Here is a 14732-nt window from a genome sequence, read left to right as displayed (position 1 = left end):
TGAGAAAGATGTACGCTAATATGTAGCTTCTCCAATATCAGGATGGAGGGAACGAAGGCATTCACATGGATTTCAGTGGATGCACTGTGTATATGTATGAGGTATTGAGGCCTCATGGTTGTTTTAGATTATGTTTATTTTAAGTACTTATTTCTCTGTATTATGTTTAAGAAATTAGCAGCAGGAAAATAAGTTCATGTCCAAATATATGTTACATTACATGTTTAGCAGATAACGATGCTCTGATTGCAGCCGTCCCCCAACTCTCTGTGTATGGTACTCATAGTCATAATCATCATGACCTCACAGGCCATTGTTAGTCAGTGGTGTCAGTTTCGGTCATTATGCAAATGACTGAAACTGGCTATAAGGTTAAGGAAATCCATCCATTATCAGCCTGTTTCAGTTTAAGCGATGTTTTCAATTGAGTGCTGAAAAAAAAATTTTGTATCACTAACATTTCTTCTTGTTGCATGTTGAAGCTCGAGTTCAAACCTTGTTAAGAACCAACCATGCAAAATATGATTTTCATGCCATTTTTCAACTGGTCTTAAACTTTTGATTGGGACTGTACCAGATTATTGTCGAAGTAATGAAATACTTGTTGATGGAGGAAAGCTGGAACATGGACTTGATGTAGGGTTTTATGGGGTAGCTGAACTACGTTGTAAACTTTATCTTCCACAAAAATGATGTTTGAGGTAGAATTTTCTTTCATTTTACTCTTTTCCACAATTTTGTCATATAGATTTTGGACAACAAAAATATTCCTGGTGAGCTTTCTAAATGTCCTCAGCAGTGATTTTCAGAAGGGTAGTGTTTTTTTGGAACAGAGTACCATAGCACAGGGCTGTGACTCATCCATCCAAAGAGCCCAACAAATTAACCTTGTACTGGGTTTATGAGTTTTAAAAATGCAGACAAAAGAAAAATGTTGGGAGACTATGGTAAGATCTCAACCCTCTGGATAGTAGGGTAATTTTTCCAAGGACTAGGTGACAGCAAGACATTCTTGTTCTGTATTGGAGTCGAATTGGTTGAGCCAGCACTGAACCCAATACTACGTCACTGGTCCTGCATAGACAATGATGGGTGACCTGGTAACCCTGACCCTGGTACAGTTTAACACCTGGGAGTTTCTTTGTGCTTCTGGGATTCAGTGGTTCTGTGAGCTGTGAGAACTGGGGCAGAAATTGTTGGTAGCACTCATGCCCAGTGTTGAGTGTAACGCGTTACTGTAATTAAATTACTTTTCCACTGAAAAAGTAGAGTAACTGATTGCTGTTCATTTTTAGGTATTTTAATTACAGTTACTTACAATGTACTTGCGTTACATTGTAAAATAATTAAACTCGCTGAATATCAATAATTTGTCTTCTAAAGGTAAAAGTAAACTCTGTCACTTTAACATCGCTGTAGTGCAGGTTCATGTCTTTTTGCGCCAGTTTGCTGCACAGTCGTTTTCTAAAGCGGAAGATGTCGGACTCGGCTGAAGCGAGTGGCTGTTTTATGACATGGACATATTCCCGTCTCTTCACTTTTCTGAAACAAGTAGACAAGAACATTACAGTAATATGTAAAAACTATGGGCCGCTGTTAATAGCAAGAGTAATCTACTGAAGCGCCTGACACAGAGCATAGACGAACACTTCTGAGTGATTCTTGTTCATCATCCATCACCGCGGCAACTGCTGCTAAGCAGCAAAACCTGATTTTACTTCAGCACCACAGAAAGCGTCTGAAGGTGAGCTTAAAGAATGACTGCAGGCTACTTTGTGGAAGAGATGCTGCCGCTGCGTCTTTAAAAAATGTATTTATTATTTAAAGAGTTCAATTTCTATTGTTTGTCCACTCAAGGTTTGGAGGGATTTTAAGAAGTTAGTTAAATTACTTATTGAGTAATTAAGTTACTTTTCAGACAGTAATTAGATAAGTAATTTAAATACAATATTGATTAAGTAATTAGTAATTAATTACTTTTTTAAAGTAACTTACCCAACACTGCTCATGCCATTCCCAGGAACACCTGCAGCTACTTTATGTTTCAAGGAGAAGGGAAATCTTTTTTTTCCAGGATTGTTCAGGATCCACTTCCACCCCTGAAGAAGAAACTGTGGCTGTATCCCAATTCAGGGTCTGCAGCCTCAACGATCATCAAGGGCCGCGTACTCAAAGACCGCTAAGGCCGGAAGTGCGAGGCTTGTGAAATGGGACGGTCTAGCCTCCGTTGCGCTTCCCAGGTTGCCTAGCAACCATGATACTAACAGCTGGAAACGTTTCATACAGCTTTGTTTGACAGACATGAAGGAGAACATCTTTTGTTCATTTGTTTGTTTCTACATGAGCTTTGATCATTCTCTGATTAAGCTCAGCTATTGAACGGCGTATATTTTAAAGTAAAGACTTTAAAACCAAGTTAGTACAAACGTCACTGATGTCACATAACTTTGCCGACATGTGGCCAACAGGAATGTTTTAATGTTCTTCGTTATTAAACATTTGCACATAAATAAGTGACATAATATTCAGTACTTACTTAAAGTTTACTCTTCGGCGCCCCTCATCCGCCGTTTTTTCCGGCAAAATTATCCACACCCACCGCCGCGCTATGCATTCTGGGATATGTTGGGCCACGAAGTCTACACCGCCACGTCCTTAAAATTCAGGGAAATGAAGGACGCATTTGAGGGCCGCATTTCGAGCACCCTTTGAATTGGGACAGCCTTCGTCGCGTCGCTGTGACGTAATCGGCCTTAAAATGCGGCCTTTAAGGCTGCAGACCCTGAATTGGGATACTGTGTGTCCCAAAACGTCGGCTGCATCCTCCGGAGGCCGCATTTGAAGGCCGATTACGTTACAGCCAGGCGACAAAGGCTGTCCCAATTCGTCGACTCCTTCAAATGAGTCCTTCATTTCCCCGAATTTGAAGGATGGGTCGGGTGTGTCCTTCGTGGCCCACCATATCCCAGAATTCATAGCGCAGCCCAGCCAAATTTCAGCTGCCAACAATGGCGGCCGCTACTAAGTTTTAAAATTACTCTTATTAATCTTTCTGGGTCACAAAATAAACTTTTAACATATTTTCAGGCGAGAAAGTAGCTGTGTAAATTATAAATATCTGCTCGGTTTATCAAGATATCGCATATTTGCAAAAGTGTGCCGACGTTTTCGGAGACGTCTGTTACCCACCCGCTCGATAGCAAGCCGGGGGGTTCAATGGTCACTCCAGCCGGCGAGAGCAGCGGACTCCCGGCTTCATCGTTTTCAGACCCCCGCTCTTTCGCTACTCAGGTTAAACATGATATATAAGTCACTCGGATAACTTAAAAATGAAATTTTTTTTTACCCTTTTTCGGTGTTTTATTTGTTCCGGAGTAAATTGGTTTGGCTGAGATCAAAGTTATTAGATAAAATAAAACTTTATTAATCCATCGGGTGGTTTCCTCCGGGATTTTGAGGTCCTTCGAAGGACGTAGACCACGAAGGTCGGGTCCTCCGAAGGATGCAGCCGACGTTTTGGGACACAGCTCACGTGTCCCAAAGACCTAAGGTAGGTCCAAAAAATTGTCATTTTGACAGTTAACTTAGCTTCACGTAGTTTATCCAGGACAGCATGGATGTCTGAAGTATACTGTTCCAGAGCGGTGGAGTAGATGATAATGTCATCCCCTTGCAAATCCCCAGAAATATTTCCATCAGTCTCTGGAAGTTAGCGGCTGCTTTCTTCAGTCCAAATGCCGTTACCCCGAACTGATACAAACCAAAGACACAGATGAAGGCCGTTTGATCTCGACTTTCCTCATCTATTTTCACTCATCAGTAACCATTATTCAAAACCAATAACTACATTCAATACTGCTTGCCATTCTCCCAAGCCAGCGTACCATCCGGGATGCCACTTTTTTATGTGCCCGCCAAGGAGGTTCGACAATGAGTTGCCTCTTCGGGGGTGTCAATCAGGTTTCTCTGCAGACACATAAGATGAACCCTAGTTTGTTTTGCAAACCATGCACAAGGGATGCTTGAGCTCTTTCAGACCACTCTAAACATTAAACGAAATCCAGCTCAATATACTTTGTAACCACCAAGCGATTTATTTAACACTGAAGTTCTCAGCTCATAATGTAGCGAAGGTGATGGTTTTTTTTCCAGCGTTTTTAAAGGAGGGAAACCTTCCTCCAAACGGACAGAGCAGTGGAGCTGCCAAGGGAAAGCACACAAATTAAAAGCTGTATGATTAAAATATAATTTATTATATTTAAACGGTTAAAAATGTAAAATGAATTAAAACAACCCTGGCCAGGGGACAACACAATAAAAATCAATAAAACACAACATTAAAAGTCCAGTGGCGTCCGCCACGGTATAAAAGTCACGAAGAATTAAATCCAGTGAAGCGGTGCAGGAGGGGAACCCGGTGGCGTCCTCGCCTTCCTCTCAACGTTCTGCGCCCCGGTGCGGTAAAGAAAGAGAGGCAACGGCAGTCACTACTCTTTTAGGCAGCTTTCATTCATCAAAGGGGACAAGTCAAAAGACTTACCCCGGGTGGGCAGAGCTCTCAACTCTGCCCGCCGCTTCTTTATAACCGCCAATCGGCACCAGCCCGCCCCCGCCGCCTCTAAACCGACTTTAAACCCAACCTTATTCGTGACCTTAACCAGGACTTTAATGATGTTAAATAGCATGTTTCTAAGCAATTTGAAGAAAAAGAGCGCACATGTGTAGATTGAGTCCAGACGGTTCTCATATTTCCTCATTTTTCCGAGGTCGTCATTTAGGAACGTGGTGGGTAGCCGAAAGCGTAATATATTGACGATTTGTCACCTAGCGTAAAATGTGATGCTTTGGGAGTGAGAACGTGTTGACCAAAACATGCAGTATAAATAAAACACTCCACAAGATATAACCAAAACATGCAATATCAAAAATAAAGAAACACACTTCACATTAGAACACAGCAAAGCAAAACAACATCCGTCCTTCCCTGGATGACAATAACAGGCTCATAAATCTCAGTAAACAACACAAAACAAAAGAAACAAACAAACCAACAAAAGATTTTCAGTCTGGGTTCCCTGTCAATACCTACATAAACTCCTCTTCAGATGTCTCACCATGAAGCTCCACCAGGAAGTGGAGATTCCGTAGAATAGTTTGTAATTCTTCCCATTGTTTAAAATCTCCATAACAATAACCTTTTCAATCCGCCACGTGTAGACACAGGGAAGACTCATGGCACCGAGCTGAAATGAAACATTTAGGTGCAGTGCGCCAATCCGACCGTCACACACTGTGTGCCAACCTTTTTATATACATTTGACCAAACTTCTGCGTAAGTCTCGAGATGCATTTGACCCAGTATTTTGTGTGTTTTCGGTCAAGTTTATTCTGTGAATTCTTCTGTTTGTATTAAATTTTATAGTTGTTAAGTCTCTGTTCTGTTTCTGTCCTACATCTCTGTGTTCCCTCCCTGTTGTCTGTGCATACCTGTTGTATTTCCTATTTTACTTTGATAGTGTCACAATGGCCACGGGCTGATAGCTAGATCGGACTCGATTGCAGATAACCACACAGAGACGGCTCAACGTTTTGCAGTGTTTATTATTTAGTCAACAAGTGAATATGTGGCAGGGTGTCGCTAATGATGTAACCGTGTGACAGCGGGCGTGAAGGGGGGTCTAGCAGGTTGCGTCTGGGAAGAAAAGAGAACAGGGTTAAGAAGGCGGCAGGTGCAGGGTATCCAAGCAGAGGTGAAACTGACTGACAGCGCTTACTGGTGACCGGCGTGAACCTCGCTTTGAGGGAGAGGCAGCGACAGTCCAGGGGAGTAGTGGAGAGGCTGGCAGACCTGAGTTCTGCTGTGTCCAAGGTGGTGAGTGAGGCTGGAGGGCAGGCAGGTGAGGGTCCTCGTATTTTTCCTGAATATGAAGATGATCCACGGAGAGCTGAGGGTGATAGCAAAGAAGGTCCAGGGAATCTGAAGCGCATGAAACCAAAGTTAACAAGGAAAAAATGGCAAGAGCGTAAAAAGCCGTAGAGTCAATACCAACGTGAGGTCGTTGACGAACTGGCGGTGAAGGAGAGTCTGAGGGGGCCTTAAATCCTCAACCTGATTGCCCTGAATCAGTCTCAGGTGTGCAGGACTGCAGCAGGGATGATGGCTCCGCCCAGGGGTGGAGACCAAGGAACTCAGGTGCCTGATGGAATTTTCCAGTCGAGTCTCCAGATCCTGACAGATAGTCCCTGTCCTGTGTATTGGTCGTGTCCAAATTCATGGGCTGCATCCTCCTGAGGCCGCATTTGTAGACCGATTACGTCACAGCGACGCGCCGAAGGCTGTCCAAATTCGTAGACTCCGACAAATGCAGCCAACAAATGCGTCCTCCTTTTCCCCAAATTTGAAGGATGGGTCGGGTGTGTCCTTCTTGGCCCACCATATCCCAGAATTCATAGCGCGGCCCAGCCAAGCTCCAGTTTCCGGCAATGGCGGCAGCTACTAAGTTTTAAAATTACTCTTATTAATCTTTCTGGGCCACAAAATAAACTTTAAACATATTTTCAGGCGAGAATGTGGGTTAGCTCGTTGATAATAAAAAATGAACACAAAAAACGGAGAAAGATTTCGGGGTCCATTTTCGATTTTCGTGCCGTGGCGCTGACAACCGGAAATACTCTGAATTAAGGGCGGGAGTAGATCGAGAAGGCTAGACCGTCCAATTCCATAGCCGTTTACTTCCGGCCTACCCGACCTTCTGAGGACCCGGCCCACGTAGACCGCGAAGGCCGGGTCCTCAGGAGGATGCAGCCCATGAATTTGGACACGACCATAGTGTGTCTGGTTTTGCTTCTCCTTGTCTCCTTGTAGTTCCTGTTGTTCCCATCGCCACGTCAGTCTGTCTCCTCACCTCGTGAAAATAAAGTTTGCTCACATCCAAGCCAGTACCTGCGTTTGACTCTCACAAACTCCACACGTTTGCTACTGCATCTGTGACAAAATGTGTATTTATTCATTAAATAATTCTGAAGACTGAACAACAGGAACCACAATGGAGAAAGAATTAAATAAAATTCAGGGAATAAACTATAAAGATAACTACAAGCAGAAACAAAAATGCAAAAGGTGATAAAAATAAAACTAAGATACCCTAAAAGTTGTTCTCTATCATATCGAGACTATCTCTCCATGGGGTATGATGCCCTCCTTGGTCGTGGCATGTGGCTCAGCCGTCCTCCACCGCCCCCTCCCTCCTGACATCTCTTGGAGCCAGGTCACCCAGCCCCCCTCCCTATCTACAGAGCAGCACAGGGGGTGGACACTTGGGTTATCGCCTGCAGTTTTGCCGCAGACCCCCTGTAACCACCGTCCCGACCTTCACCTCTGTGGGCGACCCAGAGCAGGCTCTGGTGCTGCGGAAAGAACTGGCGAAAACCAGACGAAAACCCCCGTCCCACTTGGGGACCAGATCAGGCCATCAATGCAGGGGATTGATTTACCACGATCAATCTGAAGGATGCTATCAAATCCAGTTCTTTGATATTCTTTTACTGACAGAGAAAGAGCCCGACTCAGTGTGGTCAAAGCTCAAAAATCATCTTTATTCTACATTTCCGGAAAAGGAGAGCTGCATACGCTAGCAAGCATCAACAGGTCTAAAGCATTACCAGCTGCGTGTAATGAAGTTCTGTTATACGTCACACATGGTCACACATCGTTTAGATCAAAACAACTCCTGCTCTACACTCTACCTACTTTCACTTCCTGTCTACATCCTGTTCCTTTGCAACGCTGCACAAAGCGTGCAGAGTTTCCTGTCTTAGACAGAACTCTGTGACCTTTCACACACGTTATAACTCAACGTGCCGTTTTACAACACTGGCCTCTCTAAAACAATATAAATAGAAAATAAGCACTAAGAATATATATTTATTCTGTAACAATGCCTACTTCCAGATCCCTATCTGTCAGGGGCACTGCCGCTTCCACAGATTCGGGTTTGAGGGGCAGATCTTCGAGATCCATGTCCTCCACTTTTGCATCTCCCTGGCACCCCAAACCTTCACCAGGTGTGTAGACGCAGCCCTTGCTGCTATGAGGCTGCGGGGCCTCAGAATCTTGAATTACAAAATATAAAGCACCAAATCACAACAGCAGTCGCCTCAAGGCGCTTTATATTGTAAGGTAGACCCTACAATAAGACATACCGCTCATTATATCGCACTCCGCTGTGATATAATGAGCTGTCACGTTCACGTGGCTTTCCGTTGCCCTGGAGCTCCACCCACTTGTAGTAGTTGGGCAACAGAAGATGCCTGGGAAAGTTCAGCCACAACTTAAATCTTTTCCTACTCATACATGCTTGGAACGATCTAAAGTCCACTAAAGTGGACGCGAACGGGATATCATAGCGTGGCTCAAACACGTTCATCATAGTTTAAACCTCTTCTTTTGCACAACGGAAAATAGCCTCCCGTCTGCAGCTAAACACCCCAGTAGCTTCTGTAATAGCTTTAGCCTGGTCAGATTGGGACGCAAAGGGCAGTTTAAATAACGCAAACTCCTCTGCTATTAGATATTTACAATAAGCAGACCTCAGTGTGAGAAAGAGTCTTTCCAACACTGAAAAAGCACAAAGGCCAACTTTGACATTAAAAGGTGTAAAAACAAGTACAAGATATTTACAATAAGCAGACCTCAGTGTGAGAAAGAGTCTTTCCAACACTTAAAAGCACAGAGGCCAACTTTGACATTAAAAGGTGTAAAAACAAGTACAAGATATTTACAATAAGCAGACCTCAGTGTGAGAAAGAGTCTTTCCAACACTGAAAAAGCACAAAGGCCAACTTTGACATTAAAAGGTGTAAAAACAAGTACAAGATATTTACAATAAGCAGACCTCAGTGTGAGAAAGAGTCTTTCCAACACTTAAAAGCACAGAGGCCAACTTTGACATTAAAAGGTGTTCAAACAAGTACAAGATATTTACAATAAGCAGACCTCAGTGCAAGAAAGAGTCTTTCCAACACTGAAAAGCACAAAGGCCAACTTTGACATTAAAAGGTGTAAAAACAAGTACAAGATATTTACAATAAGCAGACCTCAGTGTGAGAAAGAGTCTTTCCAACACTTAAAAGCACAGAGGCCAACTTTGACATTAAAAGGTGTTCAAACAAGTACAAGATATTTACAATAAGCAGACCTCAGTGTGAGAAAGAGTCTTTCCAACACTGAAAAAGCACAAAGGCCAACTTTGACATTAAAAGGTGTAAAACAAGTACAAGATATTTACAATAAGCAGACCTCAGTGTGAGAAAGAGTCTTTCCAACACTGAAAAGCACAAAGGCCAACTTTGACATTAAAAGGTGTTCAAACAAGTACAAGATATTTACAATAAGCAGACCTCAGTGTGAGAAAGAGTCTTTCCAACACTGAAAAAGCACAAAGGCCAACTTTGACATTAAAAGGTGATCAAACAAGTACAAGATATTTACAATAAGCAGACCTCAGTGCAAGAAAGAGTCTTTCCAACACTGAAAAAGCACAAAGGCCAACTTTGACATTAAAAGGTGTAAAACAAGTACAAGATATTTACAATAAGCAGACCTCAGTGTGAGAAAGAGTCTTTCCAACACTGAAAAGCACAAAGGCCAACTTTGACATTAAAAGGTGTAAAAACAAGTACAAGATATTTACAATAAGCAGACCTCAGTGCAAGAAAGAGTCTTTCCAACACTGAAAAGCACAAAGGCCAACTTTGACATTAAAAGGTGTAAAAACAAGTACAAGATATTTACAATAAGCAGACCTCAGTGTGAGAAAGAGTCTTTCCAACACTGAAAAAGCACAAAGGCCAACTTTGACATTAAAAGGTGATAAAACAAGTATAAGATATTTACAATAAGCAGACCTCAGTGCAAGAAAGAGTCTTTCCAACACTGAAAAAGCACAAAGGCCAACTTTGACATTAAAAGGTGTAAAAACAAGTACAAGATATTTACAATAAGCAGACCTCAGTGTGAGAAAGAGTCTTTCCAACACTGAAAAAGCACAAAGGCCAACTTTGACATTAAAAGGTGTAAAAACAAGTACAAGATATTTACAATAAGCAGACCTCAGTGTGAGAAAGAGTCTTTCCAACACTGAAAAAGCACAAAGGCCAACTTTGACATTAAAAGGTGTTCAAACAAGTACAAGATATTTACAATAAGCAGACCTCAGTGTGAGAAAGAGTCTTTCCACCACTGAAAAAGCACAAAGGCCAACTTTGACATTAAAAGGTGTAAAAACAAGTACAAGATATTTACAATAAGCAGACCTCAGTGCAAGAAAGAGTCTTTCCAACACTGAAAAAGCACAAAGGCCAACTTTGACATTAAAAGGTGTAAAAACAAGTACAAGATATTTACAATAAGCAGACCTCAGTGTGAGAAAGAGTCTTTCCAACACTGAAAAAGCACAAAGGCCAACTTTGACATTAAAAGGTGTAAAAACAAGTACAAGATATTTACAATAAGCAGACCTCAGTGTGAGAAAGAGTCTTTCCAACACTGAAAAGCACAAAGGCCAACTTTGACATTAAAAGGTGTAAAACAAGTACAAGATATTTACAATAAGCAGACCTCAGTGTGAGAAAGAGTCTTTCCAACACTGAAAAAGCACAAAGGCCAACTTTGACATTAAAAGGTGATCAAACAAGTACAAGATATTTACAATAAGCAGACCTCAGTGTGAGAAAGAGTCTTTCCAACACTGAAAAAGCACAAAGGCCAACTTTGACATTAAAAGGTGTAAAAACAAGTACAAGATATTTACAATAAGCAGACCTCAGTGCAAGAAAGAGTCTTTCCAACACTGAAAAGCACAAAGGCCAACTTTGACATTAAAAGGTGTAAAACAAGTACTAAGATATTTACAATAAGCAGACCTCAGTGTGCAAGAAAGAGTCTTTCCAACACTGAAAAAGCACAAAGGCCAACTTTGACATTAAAAGGTGTCAAAACAAGTACAAGATATTTACAATAAGCAGACCTCAGTGTGAGAAAGAGTCTTTCCAACACTGAAAAGCACAAAGGCCAACTTTGACATTAAAAGGTGTAAAAACAAGTACAAGATATTTACAATAAGCAGACCTCAGTGTGAGAAAGAGTCTTTCCAACACTGAAAAAGCACAAAGGCCAACTTTGACATTAAAAGGTGTAAAAACAAGTACAAGATATTTACAATAAGCAGACCTCAGTGCAAGAAAGAGTCTTTCCAACACTGAAAAAGCACAAAGGCCAACTTTGACATTAAAAGGTGTAAAACAAGTACAAGATATTTACAATAAGCAGACCTCAGTGTGAGAAAGAGTCTTTCCAACACTGAAAAAGCACAAAGGCCAACTTTGACATTAAAAGGTGTAAAAACAAGTACAAGATATTTACAATAAGCAGACCTCAGTGTGAGAAAGAGTCTTTCCAACACTGAAAAGCACAAAGGCCAACTTTGACATTAAAAGGTGTAAAACAAGTACAAGATATTTACAATAAGCAGACCTCAGTGCAAGAAAGAGTCTTTCCAACACTGAAAAAGCACAAAGGCCAACTTTGACATTAAAAGGTGTAAAACAAGTACAAGATATTTACAATAAGCAGACCTCAGTGCAAGAAAGAGTCTTTCCAACACTGAAAAAGCACAAAGGCCAACTTTGACATTAAAAGGTGTCAAAACAAGTACAAGATATTTACAATAAGCAGACCTCAGTGCAAGAAAGAGTCTTTCCAACACTGAAAAGCACAAAGGCCAACTTTGACATTAAAAGGTGTAAAAACAAGTACAAGATATTTACAATAAGCAGACCTCAGTGCAAGAAAGAGTCTTTCCAACACTGAAAAAGCACAAAGGCCAACTTTGACATTAAAAGGTGATCAAACAAGTACAAGATATTTACAATAAGCAGACCTCAGTGTGAGAAAGAGTCTTTCCAACACTGAAAAGCACAAAGGCCAACTTTGACATTAAAAGGTGTAAAAACAAGTATAAAAACAAGTATAAGATATTTACAATAAGCAGACCTCAGTGTGAGAAAGAGTCTTTCCAACACTGAAAAAGCACAAAGGCCAACTTTGACATTAAAAGGTGTAAAAACAAGTACAAGATATTTACAATAAGCAGACCTCAGTGTAAGAAAGAGTCTTTCCAACACTGAAAAGCACAAAGGCCAACTTTGACATTAAAAGGTGTAAAAACAAGTACAAGATATTTACAATAAGCAGACCTCAGTGTGAGAAAGAGTCTTTCCAACACTGAAAAAGCACAAAGGCCAACTTTGACATTAAAAGGTGTAAAAACAAGTACAAGATATTTACAATAAGCAGACCTCAGTGTGCAAGAAAGAGTCTTTCCAACACTGAAAAAGCACAAAGGCCAACTTTGACATTAAAAGGTGTAAAAACAAGTACAAGATATTTACAATAAGCAGACCTCAGTGTGAGAAAGAGTCTTTCCAACACTGAAAAGCACAAAGGCCAACTTTGACATTAAAAGGTGATCAAACAAGTACAAGATATTTACAATAAGCAGACCTCAGTGCAAGAAAGAGTCTTTCCAACACTGAAAAAGCACAAAGGCCAACTTTGACATTAAAAGGTGTAAAAACAAGTACAAGATATTTACAATAAGCAGACCTCAGTGCAAGAAAGAGTCTTTCCAACACTGAAAAAGCACAAAGGCCAACTTTGACATTAAAAGGTGTAAAAACAAGTACAAGATATTTACAATAAGCAGACCTCAGTGCAAGAAAGAGTCTTTCCAACACTGAAAAAGCACAAAGGTCAACTTTGACATTAAAAGGTGTAAAAACAAGTACAAGATATTTACAATAAGCAGACCTCAGTGCAAGAAAGAGTCTTTCCAACACTGAAAAAGCACAAAGGCCAACTTTGACATTAAAAGGTGTAAAAACAAGTACAAGATATTTACAATAAGCAGACCTCAGTGCAAGAAAGAGTCTTTCCAACACTGAAAAAGCACAAAGGCCAACTTTGACATTAAAAGGTGTAAAAACAAGTACAAGATATTTACAATAAGCAGACCTCAGTGTGAGAAAGAGTCTTTCCAACACTGAAAAAGCACAAAGGCCAACTTTGACATTAAAAGGTGATCAAAACAAGTACAAGATATTTACAATAAGCAAACCTCAGTGGGAAGAAAGAGTCTTTCCAACACTGAAAAAGCACAAAGGCCAACTTTGACATTAAAAGGTGTAAAAACAAGTACAAGATATTTACAATAAGCAGACCTCAGTGTGAGAAAGAGTCTTTCCACCACTGAAAAGCACAAAGGCCAACTTTGACATTAAAAGGTGATCAAACAAGTACAAGATATTTATAATAAGCAGACCTCAGTGTGAGAAAGAGTCTTTCCACCACTGAAAAGCACAAAGGCCAACTTTGACATTAAAAGGTGTTCAAACAAGTACAAGATATTTACAATAAGCAGACCTCAGTGTGAGAAAGAGTCTTTCCAACACTGAAAAAGCACAAAGGCCAACTTTGACATTAAAAGGTGTTCAAACAAGTACAAGATATTTACAATAAGCAGACCTCAGTGTGAGAAAGAGTCTTTCCAACACTGAAAAAGCACAAAGGCCAACTTTGACATTAAAAGGTGTAAAAACAAGTACAAGATATTTACAATAAGCAGACCTCAGTGCAAGAAAGAGTCTTTCCAACACTGAAAAGCACAAAGGCCAACTTTGACATTAAAAGGTGTAAAAACAAGTACAAGATATTTACAATAAGCAGACCTCAGTGTGAGAAAGAGTCTTTCCAACACTGAAAAAGCACAAAGGCCAACTTTGACATTAAAAGGTGTAAAAACAAGTACAAGATATTTACAATAAGCAGACCTCAGTGTGAGAAAGAGTCTTTCCAACACTGAAAAAGCACAAAGGCCAACTTTGACATTAAAAGGTGTTCAAACAAGTACAAGATATTTACAATAAGCAGACCTCAGTGCAAGAAAGAGTCTTTCCAACACTGAAAAAGCACAAAGGCCAACTTTGACATTAAAAGGTGTAAAAACAAGTACAAGATATTTACAATAAGCAGACCTCAGTGTGAGAAAGAGTCTTTCCAACACTGAAAAAGCACAAAGGCCAACTTTGACATTAAAAGGTGTAAAAACAAGTACAAGATATTTACAATAAGCAGACCTCAGTGTGAGAAAGAGTCTTTCCAACACTGAAAAAGCACAAAGGCCAACTTTGACATTAAAAGGTGTAAAAACAAGTATAAGATATTTACAATAAGCAGACCTCAGTGTGAGAAAGAGTCTTTCCAACACTGAAAAAGCACAAAGGCCAACTTTGACATTAAAAGGTGTTCAAACAAGTACAAGATATTTACAATAAGCAGACCTCAGTGTGAGAAAGAGTCTTTCCAACACTGAAAAAGCACAAAGGCCAACTTTGACATTAAAAGGTGATCAAACAAGTACAAGATATTTACAATAAGCAGACCTCAGTGTGAGAAAGAGTCTTTCCACCACTGAAAAGCACAAAGGCCAACTTTGACATTAAAAGGTGTAAAAACAAGTACAAGATATTTACAATAAGCAGACCTCAGTGCAAGAAAGAGTCTTTCCAACACTGAAAAAGCACAAAGGCCAACTTTGACATTAAAAGGTGTTCAAACAAGTACAAGATATTTACAATAAGCAGACCTCAGTGTGAGAAAGAGTCTTTCCAACACT

The 14732-nt window shown here is 40.5% G+C and overlaps 1 long non-coding RNA gene across 1 annotated transcript; it reads right to left on the bottom strand.

Moving 5' to 3' along the window:
* Window positions 1-3451: 3451 nt before the first annotated feature.
* Window positions 3452-10894, bottom strand: LOC146499942 (uncharacterized). The gene is made up of 3 exons (XR_014869861.1): window positions 6051-10894; window positions 5775-5977; window positions 3452-5692 (listed from the first exon to the last, which is right to left on the bottom strand). It is a non-coding gene; the product is annotated as an uncharacterized LOC146499942 (long non-coding RNA).
* Window positions 10895-14732: the final 3838 nt, after the last annotated feature.

This window comes from Neolamprologus multifasciatus, chromosome 16 (genome assembly GCF_963576455.1).
Source record: "Neolamprologus multifasciatus chromosome 16, fNeoMul1.2, whole genome shotgun sequence".
NCBI lineage: Eukaryota > Metazoa > Chordata > Actinopteri > Cichliformes > Cichlidae > Neolamprologus > Neolamprologus multifasciatus.
The sequence above is the reverse complement of the archived record's forward strand: the minus strand, read 5'-3'. Positions and strand labels throughout refer to the sequence as shown.